Here is a 16373-nt window from a genome sequence, read left to right as displayed (position 1 = left end):
TTGTACTGTTTTTCACACAGTGCTGTTATAAGTCAGCTCACTCAGTACATAGTTATATCATTTATGTAGTGTGTCCTCCCCGCTGTGCATTTGTCTTGTTTTCTACTTTACTGAAATACTGCTGTCAAAGTCTTTCTGTATGCTGTATAAACTGGAAGCGAATGTAGTGAAAGATGTCAGAATAAAATACATGAGAACACGAGACTGCTAAGGTAGAATATGCAACACGAGCAACATTTCACATGCAGTATTTTAAACCAAAAGAAATCAGTTATTAGCTTCTTTTTGTGCTTTTTGTAATGAAGAGAACAGTTTCTCACACACTCACACACACAAGCCCGCCACTTGACTCGCATCAACATGGAGAGTGTTGTGTTCCTGTCATTACAAAAGGCTGTTCACTCTTTGGTGGTCTGATCCCTCTTCCCGCATTAGACAGTCAATTAGCTACAGAATGGAGCGAGCTTATTGGATAATAGAAGGTAAAGCTGGTCATTCACACGCAAGCTAACAATTGCATATATATAGTAGATTTAAATTGAATTCTAATAGAGGACACATATATTGTTAATACATTTTTAAATGATGCAGCATTAACGACAAGTAAAACTGATTTTGCAAATGAATAATACAAAATACATCAATTAAAACAGTTCATTAAACAATGATTATTGACAAAAAATATAAATTAAAAAAGTCTAATGAAACAAAAGAACATAAATGTCAGATTTAGAGTTTTTATTGTGATTTGAAATGAGTTTAGACTATTTAACATTCTGATTTATTTCTGTTTTATTTTTTTTTCTTCAGTAGGCTATGATAACATTCTACTTCAAGTTAATTACTAAGATCTGGAAACATGAGCAGTCAGACGATCTTAGGGGTTTGTGACAAACCCCAAGGTTAGCTAAGAAAATGGAGGTGGGGGTGAAATTCTCACCATCTCGTCCATTGTAAACATCCATTCAAGTTTACCAAACCTATCTCGTGTTGTTGCCCCATTTGACTTCATCGTGATAATGTTTTCCTGTTCTGAAAGTGCCAAAATCAAAAAAGCCATCCAAGTTATACAAAATCAGAATTATCGTTGAAAGCAAGCTAAAACAAGAAAGACTTTTTAACTTCATCCTGAGAATTGTTTTTGATAATCTTTTTCTGGTTGAACATTTTCTAACTTTTTCTCCTCTTTCCCCTTCCTCTCTTTCTCCTGTGCCATGTGCTGCCTGTCCTCACCTTCTACATCTTGTCACCTCAGGTAAGTCAGATTTCTCTCTTTCACACACACACACACGTACTCAAACACAACCTGAAAACACCCGATGGTGAGTTCATAGGAGGGAGAGAATGTAGTGATGGAGAAGGGGAGTGGTGAGTTTAAGGGTAACGTGGGGGTTGGGGTGGGGGGTTCAGACTTTTATGAAGTCACTATGAGAAATGGCCTCGACTTGTGTGGCTGGCTGTTAAAACGGTCCCGGGCCATTCAGCAGTGCAGGGTTACAGAGTATCAGTCAGCCACTGCTGAATGGGAAATCAGCTAGCCTCACACTCACCCCTAATGATGATAGCTCTTAGTAGACACACACTGACTCATTTGTGCACACACACACACACACAAATCTCATTCGCAGGTTAAGCTCATGTTGTTATTCAGAGTGACTTAACATTAGCGCCTCAGTAGCTCCAATTAGTGGATCACAAACATCAGTGGCAACGAAAAAATAAGGAGTCTTACTGCCCCAGTACTTTACTGTGACCACAGAAATGCAAATCACACACACACATAATTTCATACACACTCTTTTGCCAGCATCTGTGTTTGTCCACACATATCTCCTCTTGCTTTAACTATTTTTGTTTCTTTTAATCAAATTGCACTCATTCTCTGTCTGTCTCTTAATCTTTGTCTCTCTTTCCTCCTCACACACACACACACACACACACACACACACACACACACACACACACACACACTCATAGAGTGGTTGTAATTCCTCAGGGTGGCAGTAGTCATGTCAGAGGTTTTTACTGATCGCTTGTCGTCTGGTGGGACCAAGGTGACATTTCCTCTTACGACCTTAAATGTGGAGCGTGGAAGTGCACGTCTATTTGTGTGTGTGTGTGTGTGTGTGTGTGTGTGTGTGTGTGTGTGTGTGTGTGTGTGTGTGTGTGTGTGTGTGTGTGTGTGTGTGTGTGTGTGTGTGTGTGTGTGCGTGCGTTTGTGTGTGTGTGCGTGTGTGTGTGTGTGTCCCTCTTTAGATAATGAGGGGTCTATATGCAGGGCTGGCAGGATATTAAATATGTAACAGCAGGTTGGAAATGGTGGACAGAGGTGGCTTGTCAGACACCCACAAACAGATGCACACACTCACAGTTGAGGTGTTTTTCTTTCTTTCTTTCTTTCTTTCTTTCTTCTCTCCCACTCCTCATTGTTTTGTCTTCAGCCTCCTAGACGGACAGGTGTTTGTCTGGTTCTGCACAGTAATTAGTTACATAGACACACACACATAAACTTGCAGATTTTATGAAGGAGGCAGGAGGACGTCCAGGGGAAGTAGGTGGGCTGGTGGTCACCCTCCTATCCCTGCCATCGTGACCCGTCCCTCCCACTGAATTCCACAGGATGGCTGCATTTGTTTGCACCTTCTCTCAACTTCAAATCAGGAACATATACTTCAAAATATACCTTAAAAATGTAGTATTTCTACTACAAAAATCTCTTAAATACTTTTCAAAAAACTTTTTGCTGACTCCAGAGATATTTTAGCACTAGACACGATTAAACATGTTACTTTCCAGTGGTTTTCCAGCATATGCAAACCTCTCTGGACTGTTATTTGGTTGCTAGGATGATTTCACAGCTATTCCCCAGCTGTGGACATGCAGGACACACACATTGCACACACAAAACAAGCACACTACTAAGCCGTTTGTACCAGTCAATAGGGGTTCCCACCCTCTCTTATCCTCAAAAGATGCCCATTGTAAAGACCCCAATCTATCTCTCTTTGTTTTTTCTTTCCTTACCTCTCTTTCTCTTCTTCTTCTCTCTGTCTCTTTCCCTACAGCCTTTTATCACCTCTGTCTTTATTCTCTCATTTTCTCTTTACCTCTGCCAAGATTGATTTCCCCTCTCGCTATCTCAAGCAGCCCTCTCCTGTGCTCTCCAATACAGTCAGTGTAGCTTGCTAATATGCATGGACACACATAGACACAAACATGCGTGCACACACACTTTTGAGAATCACAGTAATGGGATTAGAAGGGTCTGCTGAAATATTGAAGAGTCCCAATGCAAATAATGAATAGGCTGGCGATGCATCTGGATAAGTGTGTGTGCATCGGTGTGTGTATGTGCTAGAGGGTAGTGCAGGGGCTTAGCTGTGTGTGTGTGTGTGTGTGTGTGTGTGTATTAGCAGCATATAATGTATGGTTCACAAGTGCAGGTTCACGCTGCAGTTAGTACGGCCCGGGGGCACAAAGCAAAGTATCAAGCTCAAGCACACACACATGAACACACACACACCCACAGATAAGGTTTTAACACTGCTCTTCATCACCCTGCACTCTGTCTGTTCACCCCACAATGACACCCCACTTACATCTGTCTCACAGCAAGAGAAAGGGAGTAACGCCTTTGTGTGTGTGTGTGTTTATGTGTGTGCGTGTGTGTGTCTGTGTGTGTGCGTGCGTGTGTGTGTGTGTGTGTGTCTTCATGCGTGTGAGCAAAGTATGTGAGCAAATGTGACTATGTATGCACCGAGAGTGTGTATCATACCAGTGTCTAAGGTTGCTGGCTGAATGGAGGAGAAAATTAGACCTGATATGATAGTCATGCTTCACACTGTCAACGTGTCTGTGTGTGTCTGTGAGTGTGTGTGTGTGTGTGTGTAAGTGTATGATGACGGTCACTGGAGTCAGTAGTACACAAAGAGAGCAGAATATCAACAAGGCTTTGAGAGTAAGCGGAATGACAAGGCCCAGATATCAGAAAGCACTTGAGATAGGGAGAATTGTTGAGTTTCGCTGTTTGCTGACATGAATTCCTAATTTTCCATTTCTGGTTACTGAAATAAATGTATGTTTTTTCTACCTTGTATCTTGCAGCAACTATGAGTATGATAAGACATGTTAAAGATACAAAAGTGAAACAATACTCATTTACATAAACCAGTGTTATCCACCTTTTCCCCCTTGAGTACCTTGTTCAATTTCGCTCCCACTTCTTTTATGCTAAGCTAGCCCACTCGCTCTAGTTTAAAATTTATTGTAAAGACATCTCACAGTAAATAAAATGCAAGATGTAGTGCTTTTAGCTGTCAGAACATGCCTTGCGACCAAATTGATTATTTTTTTTGAACGAATTAACAAAATAACTATTTTCTTGCAGTAGTTTTACTATGTGCTATTGTATCCATAACCGCAGCTTTAAGCTCTTGTTTTTACGGCAGTAGTGTGCTTTAATGAGTCTCGGTCCCGGGGTGACTCTAAATTTACTCACTTTCAGTCCCAGAATGAAGAAGTTACAGAAGCTTTGTTTAAGTCCATCACCATTTCTCTGTGTCCATTTAGATTAGGCTGTTGGGAGTAGCTGGAGACACAATCCAGAGCTGTTCTAATGACCTTCTGGCTGTTATCAACTCAATCTTATGTTAAATGAGACAGGAGAATGGACCTGAGCAGTCAGTGGTTAGCCAAATGGCTTCAGCGTCTAAGCAGCACGGACAACACAGTGTTTGATTCTCCTATTAGAGGATGGAGAGGGAGAGGGTGGAGGATATAAATAGAGGAAGAGAGACACAGGTAAATGAAACTGTCTGAACCCTCATACTCAAAAGCTACATATTAGTATAGAAATGGACATGGAGCATCAACACAATTGTGCACAGCAATGCAATTCAGACTTATTCCATGTTCGAGAGGTGTTTTAAATTAAAAAACATCATAGAACGTAAATACTGTACAATGTTTCCCCCAATGACAACATAAAAAGCTTGGGGAAACGTTTTTCCTTTAAATGCTACTAAACCTGCCTAGTTGGTAGTACAAGCAAGCAAAATCCTGAAGATACTGTATACTCCCCTAAAATTTAAAACATACCAAAATGTCTATAGAAACTTCTTAAACCCCTCCGTAGTCCACTTCTTTCCTATTAATCTGAATACTCTGTGTGTTCCAAACGACCATTGTTTCACTTGAAGTACACTGCCCATCCTCATCAGGAAAATGACTATAGGTTGTCTGTGCATGTAGCTTAGTACAACGAATATTCTTTTTTAAAGGTGGCAACCTCTAGTCTTTATTTTGAGGGCAACAAAAGAGGGAAATCAGCAGACAAAGTATGAGACAAAGTCTGACGTAACTTACTTAAGCTATGTAACCTACATTCCCTTTATGTTACTAACATAGCTTAGTTATTTGAACCCAAACCATGAATTTTTCCTAAACCTAACCAAGTCGTTTTATTTGCCTAACCCAACAAAGAAGTGTTGTTAGCAAAACAAACAAAGTAGCTGAGGGAGAAACTTTGAGTGCTGGAGTAGTGTAGACAACACATGGCTCAAGGCTCTCAGAAGCAGTTTGAAAATGTGTCTATAAACATTGTTGATACGTTTGCAACTGATTTGAATTCAACCTGACCACAGCTGTTGTCTTATGCAAATGAGCAAGTTACAGAAATTTTAGAGCCACCTTTAAAGTAGTAAAGGGTGAGTATTTGCTACGCAAATGATAGAGTTTGGTGGCATATCCCTTTTACTACTGAGAAGCATCTTGTATCACGATTCTGTGTCTCGAGTTTTTGTGAGCAGTTCGTAGTCAACTACCTCTCAGGAAGTGTTATCCCAGTGACTAATTCATTCAAATTCAGTCATAATCACACCCAACTGGATGAGGGGTCATGACTGACAGGTGTTTGAGCCAATAGCGTGCCAGTGTAAATCCCTCCCTAAGGAATAGAGCAGTCCTAATCAAGCCCTTGTAATACACTAGTCCCCGTTAGCTCCCAGGGGCTAATTAGCATTCTAATTACTGATTGCAAATGAGAGCTGCGTTGATTGTGTTCCGCCTGTGAGTGGAGAGCCTCGAGAGAGGGAGAGAGAGAGAGAGAGACACACACACACACACATACACACGCACACATATCTGCATCTCACACACGTACACACTGTCATACTCGCACACACTGAGTGATCATCGTTAAGAAGCTTATCATGCTCTTGTTCCTCTGCGCATTTCCAGTCCCCTCTCATCTACGGTGTCTCATTAGGATCATAATGCAGTACATATACACCCTGGTGGAACACACACACACACACACACACACACACACACACACACACACATCCAAACACACCTACAAACACACACGAACATTAAAGATGGTAATAAAGAAACAAACATAAAACATTATATACTGCCAAAGTGTTGCTGTTGTTCCTACCAATTAACACAGCGCTGATTTACTGCTCGGGGGAGAACACACACGTACAAACCACAAATGTATCTCCCTCTCTCTCTCTCACACACACACACACAGATATACACACTAATATAGGTATATGTATGTGAAAATGAGGTTTGGCAGGGCAAAAGGGTGCAGAATGGACCAAGGGGGCAAGAATAATGAAGGAATAATTCCTTATTGCAGTACAACTAGAATGTGTCCACATGTGCTTGTATATTTGTGTGTGTATGTGTATATGTGTATGTGTATATGTGAATAAGCGAGGGCGAGAGATAGTGTGCGGGGGGGAGTAGATAAGAGCGAACTCACCAACAGCAAATCATCATGTTATGCTGCTCAGTTAGGTGCTTTAACAAGGCTCCTCTAAGCTGCACTTCAGTCCAGTGTCTGTGTTACTGTGTGTGTGTGTGTGTGTGTGTGTGTGTGTGTGTGTGTGTGCGTGTGTGTGTGTATGTGTGAGGCTGTTTGAGTGTGCATGTGTGACAGAAACACCTCTCCGCTGTGTTTTGATTGCTGCAGACAATTGTAGCTACTCGTTTTTCTCCCACTCTTTTCTCTGTGTCACCCTCATGCTGACTGAGTTATCTCTAAAGGAGCATTACACTTTTATTCACCTTTCAGTAGTCACAGGGTTAGGTGGCACTCTCGCTCAGTCACTTATAATCCAAACTATCTGCTGGTAAATGTAAATCGCGGTTTCCCACAACATCCTTTTCACAAATTTGGTCAACATTTTACTTGCCCACACCACAGACCAAATCACTGTGGCAGTACATTTCAGGTAGACAACTGGTGGTTGAATTGTATAGCAGAATGAAATCAGCAAGCGTTTTTTTTTTGTTTTTCTTTATCTCCGAGGTCATTTTCAGTCTTAACTGTAGAGTTTAAAGACATATAGTTAAACACAGTGGTCAGACCTTTTTTCGTACGTTTTTTTTAGCTGTGCTTATTTAATGCACTGTGTTGCTCTGCTGGCTTCTTTCATAAACCAAATCTACCCAACAGCAAGTTGGTTTTGGGTTTTGGGTAAACATTAGCTGTCATTTTCTTTAGTCCGTGTCCCAACTGGTAAATTGGGTCTCCAAGCTAACATTAGTAGAAGGGTCTTTATTAATGAGACATGACAGCTATAAACATTGATTTCAAGATGTAGGATGAAAAGATTGCTGCTGATTACTGTAAAATCTTTCATTATCATGTTATAAACCACTGTGTTTTGGCCTATGAGCCTCTTGCTTTTTTTTTTTTCTGTTTTCGGTATGAAAGCAGCTCTGTAAATACAGGTACATGCCGCATTTCAAATATGTAGGCTACTGTTTTACAAATATTTTTAAATCATCATGTTCCAACCTGGTTATTGCTGCCTATGTTTAAGATAATAATATAGTTCAACGTATTATTGTGCTGTAGCAAAGACACCGTTTCATAGGAATCATTTAAGAGCTAGTCAATTTGTAATCACACATACATACAGACACAAACACACACACACACACACACACACACGTCACCTGGGGTATTATCTCTTGGTAGATTGTTCTGACCATATTCTGTGTAAAATTGGTGGAAAAAAAGCACAACAGTGAAATTGGAGACTCTCTCTCACTCTCTCTGCCGGTGTGTGTGATGTGATTGATGCTCGGCAACCGGTGTTTACTCTTGTTGGTCAATTGAAAACCCAGCGTGGCAGGCAGGGAAAGCACAATGGGGAGAGGAGCTAAAGTGGCGGTGTGAGGTGCTGAACACTGACACGGAGACAAATAGATAGAAAGCTGTTAGAGAGGAGAGGACACTGTGGGAGAGTAGGGAGGGAGGATGAGCCAGACACAGACTACACTGAAAGGGGGCATTAGATTTGATTTCAGCAACAGAGGAGTAGAAAAAGGAAAGAAGGAAGAGAAAAAACGAAGGGATGGTAAAATGAAGGAAAGAAAGAGGGATGATATCCCAAAGGAAACAAGAAAGACAAAGTCATAAAAGATGCTAAACAAAAGCTAATATGGGCCCCCAACACATCCAAAGACATAATTTGAGTGATTGATGGAGAAAGGCAGATGGTCTAAGTAACAGAGAGAAAGGTCTAACGAGCTGTGAGAAAGGGAGAGACAGACGGAGAGAGAGAGGGGAGTAGGAGGGCTGGAGGAGTGGAGATGTTGGTCATTCCTGTCAGCAGGCCTTTAAATGAAAGGCGACAGTGTGTGTTGGGGAGAAGATTGGAAGGCATTAAGGCCTGGCATATCCTGTGACACCCTGAGAGGCAGAGAGACCTGGAGACAGAAAGGGAGAGAGAGAGAGGCCAATTGAATTCTTTTACCAAGTGCCCACTTGTCCATGTTAAATCTCTCGGTGCATGAGTGTGTGTGTGTGTGTGTGTATGCCTGCGTTCCTACAGTATGTGTCTGTGTGTGTGCCTTGATTCCTATGTGTGTGTGCCTTGATTCCTATGTGTGTGTGTGTGATCCTGAAAGGTGAAGTGATTTAGCGAGAACAGAGGAGAGGGAGGATCTATAACGGCCATGCTGCCCTCGCCTTTGTTCACAACCAAAGCCTGAGCTTATCGGCTGCACAGATTACTGCTGTATCGATGGCACCTCCTGTGTGTGTGTGTGTGTGTGTGTGTGGGACTGGGTGAGTGTTTATATATAAATGAGAAGAACTAGAAAGAAAAGTGAAATTTAGATGGATGGGCTCGTTGTACCCATGTAAATTCTCTGTGCTTAAGACTCAAAATGTGACCTCTAGACCAAAAATAGCCAAGTAATTGGCATCACACAGGTAATCTTTTGCTTTTACTCCCGTTGAGGCCATCAGAGTTTCAATTCAGGACAAAAGCCACCTGGAATATTTGTGATTCCGATTCTTCCTTATCTCAATAGATTGACTTGACTCCCTCTTAGCACTATCGTTCTCAACTTGACTCTTTCTTAACCTTATCCTTCTTAACCCGATTCTTCTTCCCCGATCGCCTGAACTTGACTCTTTCTTACCCGATTTTTCTTAACTTTCTTAACCCGATCCTTCTCAACTCTTTCCTAACCTGATCCTTCTTAACTTTCTCAACCCGATCCTTCTTTACCTGATCGTTCTTAGCTTGACTCTTTTTTCTTTGTTTGAATCTTTCCAAACCTGCCTCTTTCTTATTCTGATCCTTCTTCCCTTGAATCTTTCTGAACCTGATCTTTCTTAACCTTACCGGTCTTAACCCAATCTTTAACTTGACTCTTCCTTAACCCAGTCCATCGTGGATGAAAACTCTTTACCAGATCCAAGCCTGAACTACAACAGAATTACTGATCCCAAAATGTATTAAAACCCATTTTTTAAGAAGGTATACTGCAAATGCATATTCCTCTTTTCTAGAGTGGACTGTCAGCACATGCATACATATACATACACACGGAGATCTTGTCATTGCTGACAATAATGTCAAGGTTTTGTTCAGTGGAGCCTTATATCTCAGAAAGTTCTGAAAAGGGCCTGAGTGATTCAGTACACAAGTAAACACAATGCATTCTTTCAAAATTGCTTATTTGATTTTCATGATTTAAAGGAAAAAGCCTTGATGGAATAAAACCAGACCCCAATAAAATCAGAGAAAATTAGAAGCCGACATGCCCCACGCTGGTTGGGTACGGCAAATTTGAATCAGAGCATGACTCTTTGTGCCATTATTGTAAAGTGCTTCAGTTTTTACCAGTTATCTGAATTAAAACCAACAAAAAACACCGGAGGGAGAAAGCAAATGTTTGTTCTGCTTCTGTGTGACACAGCAGTACCATCGTCTTGCAGTTTGGACAGATTTGGGTGTGTGTGTAGTGGAGTTCTTGGGCCCTCGTAGCATTGATTTAAAAGTACAACTCTGAAAACTCTTTCACCCATAAGATCTATAATGTGTAATGGGGTCAGAACAAGAATGACGAAAAACTTAAGCGTATGGGACGACAGCCAAAAGGACCAGAAGCTGGTTCTGGCAGCGCTGCTCCTTTCTATCTCTCCTCCACCACTTATTTTTCTGTGTAAAAGGTTTCCTTTTTCGCTTTTTTCTTACCAGGCAGACCTGTCCATTGAAGACTAAAGACATATACAGTATTTGACATGTATAATCAAGACATCAACATGTACACATTAGCCAGACTGGCCCTCCTCAAAGCACTCAGCTTTGACGGGCTCGAAGATGCTCATTTCCTTGTTTGACCACAATGAATCCACCTTTGTGTATGTGTTTGAGAGAGAAAGAGAGAGCGATCTGAAGGGGAGGGGTGCTGTGTGAGAGTGTGTGTTTCTTAATAGAAGGTGGTTAGAGGTGTCACCCTGCACCCATTTTAATGTGCTCCACAATTACAGCTGTCATGGCTTGAAGATAATGTCTCGGGCTGTTTTTTTTCTGTGTTGCTACACACATACACACACACACACACACACACTAAAGAGGTGAAATATGGTAGACAAGGAACAGGCCCTTGCTCATAAAAAACGCCTCAACGACCTCCATCACCCTTGTGTGTGGTTGTGCGTGTGCATGCACTAAAGATGCAAGAGGGCTATGCCTCTGCGCATGAATTATTGTAGTGTGTATTTGTGTAGACGCGTGCTTACATAGACGTGTTTGTGCGTGCATTTGTGTGTGTGTGTAACAATATTTGCTTTGTTGAACGAGCCCCTCGGTGAGAGTCAGGGTGGTTGTGGCATTCCTCATGCGGCAGTGGAGCTGCTCCAGTGATGTTAAAACACTGTAACAGCCGCACACTTTAAGACCTGCTGCAAGACCTGTTTTCTGTAAACAGCAGGTCAATATGCCGTACAAAGACGTCACATGCTTGTTGAACTTCATTCAGAGATAGCTTATGAAGGTGCTGAGGCAGTTATATATATATAAACAAGTTATATAAATAAGTTATATATTATACTCAGTGGCACATTACTTTCTAATGCTGAGATAGACAAACACTTATTGTCTTATGCCTCCAAGTTTTTGGGCTGTTGACACAAGGCACTCCTAGTTGATCATACATTTGATGGGAACCAAAGAAGCACAGTTTGCTGTTGGCTGACAAATAACACTTACTCAGTGAACATATGAGGAAATGGAAAACATGGAAAATGATGATCAATAATTTGTCTAGTCAAGAACATTTCGAAAAATGTTTATCAAAACTCCCCAGAGCCCAAAGTGAAATCTTCAGATTGCTTTTTTTAACCAACCAACAGTGCAGAACCCAAACAATCTTTATTTACTATCTTAATGTCAATAGAAGAAGAAATTTGTTAGATTTAAGAAGCTGGAAACAGCAACTGTTTGACACTTTTGCTTGAAAAATGACAAAAAAAAAAAAAAAGCAGATGGCGTTTACCCAGTAGTCATGGGACTGTAGATTTTTTTTTCAGAGCACTTTAAGGACATCTAGGCCATTTTGTCTTAAAATGCTGGAATTAAAGAAACTTAAACTTGCACAGTGCTGTATGCTTACTGTGTAAAATCCTGTACGCTAAACCTCGAACTTGAAAGCCTAGTCCTTAAACCCTAATCTCACTAAACCTATGAAATCCAGTGCCATAAAATGCTTTTCTTTCTTTCTTTCTTTCTTTCTTTCTTTCTTTCTTTCTTTCTTTCTTTCACCTCTTCAGTACAAACCCCAATCTCCAGATGAATATGGCTTCTAAATGGTGTGTTGTATTGACTTCACCTCTTCAATATCTGACCTCTCTGTCATAAGCAAGGTAACCCCAGGCTTTGAGTGCTCTTTGTATACCCCCCTCTCTCTCTTACTGGCTCTATCTCAGTACACCTCGCTCTACCCTGTCTTTGAGTGCTCCATAGATTGGTAACATGACCTCCAATTCTCCCGAGACGAATATGTGCACACGGATAAAAATGAGACAAACGACAAGAAGAAAAAAAACCCAAATGTCTGAAGAAGAATCGACTCGGTGGTGTTTTAATGTCATGCATTTAAGGCAATGATGGGATATTACACCACATGGTGCACGCACACACACATCCACACATATACAGTACACACTCATACACACATTTGGCTTTGGGGTGTGTGAAATCAAATCTCTCCAAATCTCTATTCTGGCGTCACGGAGCTGAAGACGCAAACACAGATGATCACTGCTCGCACATACACACGCGCACATTACATGCATGCACGCTTACACATATGCAAACACACGCATTTGACTCACACACACACAGACACACATACACGCCCATGCAGATGCACACATGAAGGGGTAACCCTGGTAGATTTATCAGTGGAGGTCTGCAGCACAGTGGCTGCCTTTCTCATTTCATAGGCCACCGGGGCAGAACAGGCATGGGCTTGTTCAAATCCAACCCAGCAAGACCAACACATACATACACACGAAGAGACAGACACACACACACACATACACACACACACACAGACATGCATACACACTTTCTGTTTAGCGGCTTAACAGATGCCAGCCAGAATCGGTGGAGAGGAAAGGAGGGAGGGATAGAAGAGGGGAGACAGAGACAAGCTGGTGGAAGGAAGAAGGTGAAAAGGAAAAAAAAAAAGATATCGAGTACTTCTGAAGAGACAGACAAAGACAGGGAAAGGATGATCGACACAGACCAACAGGTGCAGAAAGAGAGAGAGTCATGCAGGTTCTTTACCACAAATACAGAGATATCATGTACATGGACAGCTGGATGAGTGGTTTACTCTGCCCTCGTTGAAACACACACACACACACACAAAATGTAAGCAAGCTAAGATAGGGAAACCGAGGGAAAGATGACTGCAGCGTGTCTGAGACATTCGTGTGTGCGCTGTGTAGTGTGTGTGTTTGCACATTCTCAATGGAGAAAATCTGTGTTTTCAGAGTGCAGCGCTGTAAGACCGAAATTTAATTGGATTCTTTGGAAATGATGCAGGCTTATTGGTGTAATGGCTTGCTCATGGTGCGGTTGGAGTGAGTCCCTGTAACAATACCTAGTGCCTCGTTAGCTTGGCAGCCGCACAGACACACACACAGGCACACACACATGCTAAAGAGAGTGTGTAACAAGCGGGCAGACCATGGGTGGGTTTGAAGCTTTGATGAAGGGCCCTATAAGCTGAAAATGGCTACTGTCTGCGATGAGGGCTCGGCGGGAGGACAAATGAGGACACACACGTGCACACACACCCTTGCAAGTGCATAAAGAAACACACGCATTGTATCATTTAAGACATCCTTACCATCCTCAAATAGGATATTTCAGTTCAAATTGTTCTTTAATAAATGAAGTTAAAACGCTCTGTGAAATAAAGTCCAGCCAAGCCCTTTAGCAAACACTGAAGTTCCACAAAGAATGTAGCCTTTGGATGATTATCGCTCTTCGTTCCCATGGTATCACAACTGACTGAGCTCCTGGAAATGACGGCAAGCCTGACCTGTTTTTCCTCTCTCTCCATTCTCTTGTCCTCGCCTTCTCTTTGCGTCTTTCTCCTCCTCTCTCCTGCAGTCATAACACTCAGAGCCCTCAGAGGTACAGCCGGTTGTTTCAGATGAGTAGACAAACACTTTACACCTTCCTCGGCATCCATTCTTCTTCTCTCAACCTTGGTGGCTCTAAAAAAAAAAAAAAAAACAGCAGGCAGGGTTGGTCTGGATGAAGGGATGGAGAGGACGGAAGGTTAAGGCGCTCTTTGATGTGACCGGTTTCAGCCGAGGGAAAATAAAGAGGCAGCCAGGGAAAAATATACAAGGCCCCGGGTGGAGCCTGGGCTTCACCCGGGGGAGGCGACCCAGCGGAAGAGCCCCGCGTTAGGCTTGAGCGCTGCCCGGCAGGGCCAGGGCTGCTCGTGTTATTCTAACATGGTTAGCACATGGGCTAAACTCCCCAGTCATTTATTTAACACACAGACTCCCCACAGCGCTCCCAGATGCCACAAGGCTAAAGGGAGCTACAAACACCTCATGTGAGGCCGACTCTCATTCTCATGTGTTTTCTATCCAGTTATTTCCAGTAAATGTCTGCAGGTTGCCCCAGACAGGAGGGTGAGGTGCGTGGCTTCACCGCTGACATGCACGACCTGAGCTGTAGTGCCATTTTGGCCATTACTATTTTTAGTTTCTAGCTTTTCAAACATGGATGGAGTCATCTGTTTGGAGCCCTGTGGCAAAAGTTTGTTGTTGGGCCCCTGTTGACCCTCCACAGCACAGAGAACACAGCAGACTAAAAGTGGCAGTTTCACTTATACTGGATTGATACCAACCAGCACCAGGTTTTGAAAAAATATTTGAAAGAGAGTCCCTCTACAAGACAGTGCCACAAGATTAAATAAAAATAAGGATCCACCTTACAGTAGTTGATGTTTTACATTCATGTTACAAGTTCATATACAACTTCACAATTAATTAAAGTATTTAAACCTCATAAACACACAGTCATGGGGCCCCTGACTGTCTTGGGACATTGGGTAGTTGCTGGTATTGATTTGAAAATTTCAGTCTCTATTCTTTCATCAGATATTTGGCTTTGTATCGTGTTTTTTGCTGATTCGTTTTTTATTTTATCTCTTTTCTCCGTCGATGCAATTAAAGTGACTAATTGAGCTGGCTTTTTTACATTGCTGCAACCACATTGATGTAATCAAATTACTTTTATTGTCCAAGTAACTGTCCAAAACTCAAAGATATTCAGTTTTCTATCAATGATTTTTGGTCAAAAAACTGATTAAAATTGTCAATCTTTAGCTGATTGACTAATCAATTAGCTCACTGTTTCAGCTCAACATTTAGTCCAATGCAAAACACAGCAGATGAATGCTTTATTACAGGGTTGGTTAATGCCTTCTTTCCTGCACTCAGTGACACAAACACATACCCATACACACATGAACAAAACCAGCAATTGGATGCCAGTTGGACGTTCACGTTTTTAGCCTTGTGATATTTGGCATCCTTATTCCACAAACAGACAGCACACACAATCCCTGTGGGCAGCTTGCTATACCACCGAGTGTATGTGTGTGTGTGTGAGAGTGTGTGTTTACCCAGCGAGCAGCAGCAGCTGTGTCAGTAATAGCTCTCTAAGCTGCAGGCTAATGACAGAACTCAGAGAACGGGACTCTAACATGGATAGATGTTTAACCCCGTTTAGCCCCGATCTGGAGACCACTGGGCAAACACCATGCACACACACACGCACACACACACACACACACCCATACACACACATAAGCATTATCCCTGCCTCTATTTCTTTTCTGGTGGCTTTAGTTGTGTGTATAAAGGAGACAGAGAGAGAGAGAGAGGGAGAGAGACATATAGGAGTAAAGAGAGGGGGACCAACATCCTTCACCCTATATATCAGTCCTGCCTCTTTCCCCCTGTTCCCGTGGCAACAGGACCCCACACACAACAACCAGACCCCAAATCACCAACCCTCCCACCACGTACATACACACACATGCACACACACACACACAAAGGCAAACACACACTATGCTTTGGAAAGCAAGAGGGGTCAGGTGGTCACATCGGTAGAGTGTATGGGGGGTTGTTAGCTTTTAGGGTTAGTGTGTGTGTGTATTTGTGTGTATGTGTATGTGTGTGCGCGTCACAGCCTGCTCAGCCAGCAGTCTATTGTCCAGTCACATGAAGTGACTGTGAGGTCTAATTAGCAAGTTAACAAGTTAAGAGGTGGAGTCTGTCAAACGCTTAGCTCTTTCACCCCGAGGGTCAGCCCACCACCGCTGGGTATGTATATGTATATGCATGTGTGTGTGTGTGTGTGTGACAGAGTGTGAATGTGTGCTTGTGTGTCCGGTATAAGGGGTCCATCACCAGCCTCATAGTAGAGTTTCTGGACACAATTGTTTAGCTGCGAAGATGTTGATCAATGGATTAAAATAGGTTATTTATAAAACACTTCATTAATAATTTGAGG

At 42.2% G+C, this 16373-nt stretch overlaps 1 protein-coding gene across 7 annotated transcripts in view; it reads left to right on the top strand.

Annotated features, from left to right (window-relative positions):
• Positions 1-16373, top strand: part of rnf220a (ring finger protein 220a) — a 303417-nt gene that overhangs the window by 191637 nt on the left and 95407 nt on the right. The window lies entirely within an intron of this gene.

This window comes from Pagrus pagrus (assembly GCF_965226575.1).
Source record: "Pagrus pagrus genome assembly, chromosome: 12".
Classification (NCBI taxonomy): Eukaryota; Metazoa; Chordata; class Actinopteri; order Spariformes; family Sparidae; genus Pagrus; species Pagrus pagrus.
This window is presented reverse-complemented; position numbering and strand designations above follow the sequence as displayed.